The 4,083-nt window shown below is 49.7% G+C and overlaps 1 protein-coding gene across 1 annotated transcript in view; it reads left to right on the forward strand.

Annotated features, from left to right (window-relative positions):
• Positions 1-3,833: 3,833 nt before the first annotated feature.
• The window catches only part of Krbox1 (KRAB box domain containing 1), a 4,955-nt gene continuing 4,705 nt past the window's right edge, over positions 3,834-4,083 (forward strand). The window contains exon 1 of the mRNA XM_031345254.1: positions 3,834-3,905. The gene's annotated coding sequence lies outside the window, so the exon portion shown is untranslated. The remainder of the gene's footprint in view (positions 3,906-4,083) is intronic.

Here is a 4,083-nt window from a genome sequence, read left to right on the forward strand (position 1 = left end):
TGTAATTGTGAGAATAGATGCAAACTGGGCCCAACTGTGTATGAATGGAAATGTATAAATGAAAAAATGAGCATGAATGAATCTGTAAATGAATTTATGTAAGAGTATGCATATTTGCTTATGTAAAAGTTTTTCCTTCTGTGAGTGTTATTCTCTTCTCCTGGTTCAATAGAAGTTTCTTGCTCCAAGCTTCCCCCTAGCCCAACAAGCAAGAGGCAACTGGACAATAGGGAAAGTCTCTAGCAATCAATCCTTTACTTAATCTCCTGCTGTTTTAGGATGAGGTGCTAAATGCTAGAAACTGCAGTTTCTGGCCTCAGAGGATCACAGAAGGCAGGTCAGCTACAATGGCATAGTAACTTAGATCAGTAAACTTTTTATTATACAGCAACCCCATATATCTTGTAAGATGACGTCTTACCCCAGAAATCATAAGACTAAGTCTTACCCCCACCTATGCGCTTCCTCCTCTGTTGCCTCAACCCCAATCTCCTCCCACTCACTCCCCCTCTTGTGCCTCAGGCATCTCTTCTGTCCTTGGTACAGACAGCTGGCATCTCCCCAACTCTCTTATTTCCAAAAGCTTCCCATGGCTGTTTCTGAAATCCCAGGTGGAATAGCTGCCATTATCACAAGTACCTGGAGCTGCCATTATCACAAGTACCTGAACCAAAGAGACTCCCTGGAGGTGTCATTCTTAGAAATTACAGAGCCTTGGGCCTTCTTCTGACAGAGAAAGAGGGTACTCGTTTCCTCCTCCAGCAAGGGTGCTACTTCTTTACACCATCCCGGGGTAGTCTGAGACAGCAAGAAGATGGCACACAGAACATCCAAACCCTTCCAGCATTCCACCTCATAAGGACATTGGTTCAACCTGGGGTGATGGCTCCCCTACCCTGGCTGGCTCCCCTTTTATTTATTCTCTTTATTTTCCTATTATTAACCTTTGTATCCTGTCTCCTCAAAATCGTATTTTTGTTTATGAGTATGTGTGGGTGTATCTGCATGTCTATGCGCATATATGCATGGTGCTCCAGGAGGCTAGAAGACAGCACTGGAGACGTAGACAGTTGTGAGCCACGTGACATGGGTTCTGGAAACTGAGCTGTCCCTCTGCAAGAGCAGCAAATGCTACCCAGTCATCCCTCCAGCACCTGAACCTGTTGTTTAAACTAGCCCAAGGGTTGGAGCTGCAGTTAATAGAACTTGATGCTTTTTCAGAGGACTGAGTTTTGGTTCCCAGTACCCACGTGGCATCTAACAACCATCTGTAACTCTATTTCAAAGGACCCAACATTCTTTTCTAACCTTCATGGACACTGCATGCACATGGTGCACAGACATGCAGGTAAAACACCCGTGCACATAAAATAATACATGAAATATGAACTATCTAACCTCTTTTGTCTTCTTCAGGCTGAACCCCTTGAATCAGAGCACCACCAAAAGTCACGGCAATAGCATCTGGCTCCTCCAAAATTTCTAATTCCAAAGTCTGATCCATGGCGACATCCCAGTCCAACCCCAAGCAGCTCTAGTGACTCCTAGTCACATCTAGTGACATTTTGTCCCCATCTACCACCCGATGATACCCTGCTTCTTACCACCTGCCAGCTGGCATACCCTGTCTGGGAAACAGTGGCCTCACTGAAAGCTCAGCTCCCCTAGCACTGGCTAACCTCAGTTCTCTCATCTCTAGAGCCTCATGTTACCTCTTTCCTGACCTGTAGGCACAGGTCTATAAGTGGGGGGCAGGGCGCTGGCGCTGTTGAGTTGCTTATCCCTTGTCTCCCCACCTCTCATCTAACAAAGAAAAGTTGAGCATGAGTAAGTGATAGAACAGCATAAAGCTCAACTCCTCTAGGAGACACTAGAGTGGCGGCAGGAGCCAGACAAGCATGCATGCCCATTGTGGTGCTTGAGGCCTCGTCTGGGAAGCCCAGTCTAAATAAGATTTCAAAGAGAACTTTACTAGACTTTTTGCACCACTTTTTTTGATGTGAAGTATCTTTGTGGTATACAATAAGATCACTTAGTTCAAACCTGTGTGGGAACATTCTTCAGCATGGGGGAAGGTTTAGGGGTGGCCCCTCTGCTGAAAGGCAAGGAGGGGGGCACCTTCTGATAGTCTCCCTGCAGCTGAGGACATAACCACTCCATGAACCCAAGATGTTTTTGGAAGAAATTCAAGGCTCTTGAGAGCTATGCATGCAAGGATCAAGAAAGCTTCATGCACCTGGGCATGGGAAAAATATTTACTGCAAGATAACGAGGAATTGAGCATGCTCCTGCCATGAGAAAACACCAAGAATTGTGCTACATGATTGTTGTTAGAATTTATTTTTAGCCTCACTGGGCTTTACTATAAAACATTTCTCACATTAAAGGCTTTTTGCCATTTGCCAGCAGAGCAGTGGTCCTCTCGTTCTCAATCAGTCGCCCTCTCTACTTCAGCCTCACTCTTGTCGGCTGGTTCCGACAAACCTGGACTTCTGTTCAACCAGCCCTCAAGGTTTCTTGGAAGGCATCTGTACTTTCTAAATGAATCCAGCCACATTCAGATCTTCCACACCTCTGATTCCTCCTATAGGTCCCTGTAAGTGTTTCTGCCCATATGGAAGGGAGACCTGGGGCTTGGAAACCCAGGAACCACACCGTTCTGAGAGCGGGGGAGGTGAGGGGAGGTATCCCAATGGAAGGGAATCCTGAGACATGGGAGCCCAGGAACCACACAGCTCTGAGAGGAATCCTCCTCAGCAGAGCCATTGTAGCTCCCAGGGGAAAGTATCCCCAGCTGAGCTCAGGAGCCTTGGCCCTGCTCCACTTTCTCACTCCTTCCCATCTTTTCATTGCTCCTTGGCTTTTTCTGATGAGAGTCACAACAGATGGAAAATCTCATGAAAGAGATCACTGGGTTCAGGATGAGGAGGGATGAATCCAGACGTGGCTGCCCACTGTTCCCAGAAGCAGACAGCGGGGGAATTGGAGAAAGGGCAGGGCTTATATAGGATTTCTTAGGAGGCAGAGCTTTTCAGAGCAGAGATTTCCAGGGTGAGGATTGGTGAGATTTCAAGTCCTGAGCTTGGGGAGCTCAGGGATTAGAGGGTTTTCCTGCTCAGGGATTGGTGGCTTTTTTTCCACCTCCTTTCCCCTGCATTGGGCCTATAGGCTAGGATGGGAAGTCCTTCCCGGCTGCAGGTGGCTTTGGCTGAGGTGCCATCTCTGTGGAGCTGCTGGGGAGGCTGGAGAGGAGGTGCAGCCACTGTGGACAGCTCCTGAGGGTAGTTCCTGCGCTAAGGTTGCAGGCCGAGGCAAGAAAGGTGTTGCCATAGGAGACAACCCTTGAGGGACAGCTCCTGCTGAGGCGGGAAAGGGGAGCCACTGTGGACAGCTCCCATGAAGGCTGCAGGCTGAGGAAATGTCCTGGGGCCGCCATTTTTTGACAGTTCGGGAGGGGCATCTTGTAGGCTGGGACAGGAAGGAGGGGCGCCCCCCCCCTTTGAGGGGTTAGTAGCGCTGCTTAGGAACTTCAGTTCCAAACGGAGAAAAGCAGGCTTGTATGGGTGAGGATGTAAGGCAGGAAAATGGTTAGCATCCCCCTGCTCCTAAGGTCACTTGGGCAGGTCCACCTTCTTCTTTGCTCCTTCCTTCTTGCTCCTGCCTCCTCTTAGATGAGGAAGCTTTGTCAAGAAGCCTGACCCAGGTTCCCCAGCTCTCGCTAGACCGCACACCTGCTTGCCCCAGCAGAAGCAGAACTACAGCACGATCAAGATTATGGGGTCCTCCAAGATCCCTAGAGAGACTCCCGGGGGATGGGCCAGTCGGTGTGATGACGTGTTTCCGGTCCAGGGACCTTTAAAACCTGAGGGCGTGGTTGGTGAGAGGCCATTTGAATCCCTCCGTAGGTGAGTGAGTGTGAAGAGATGTGAGAAAGGCTTGGCTGTCATGGACCTGAGGGAGGGAAGGTGGGCCTCGTGGGCCCCAGGCTTGCCTGCCTGGGTGCTGGAGAGAGGGGCGCTGTCTGAAATGGGAAGAGGGCGCCTGGGCTGGAAGAGGGCCCGAGGGCGGGAAGAGGGCCAGAGG

The sequence above is a fragment of the Mastomys coucha genome, unplaced genomic scaffold (assembly GCF_008632895.1).
Source record: "Mastomys coucha isolate ucsf_1 unplaced genomic scaffold, UCSF_Mcou_1 pScaffold23, whole genome shotgun sequence".
NCBI lineage: Eukaryota > Metazoa > Chordata > Mammalia > Rodentia > Muridae > Mastomys > Mastomys coucha.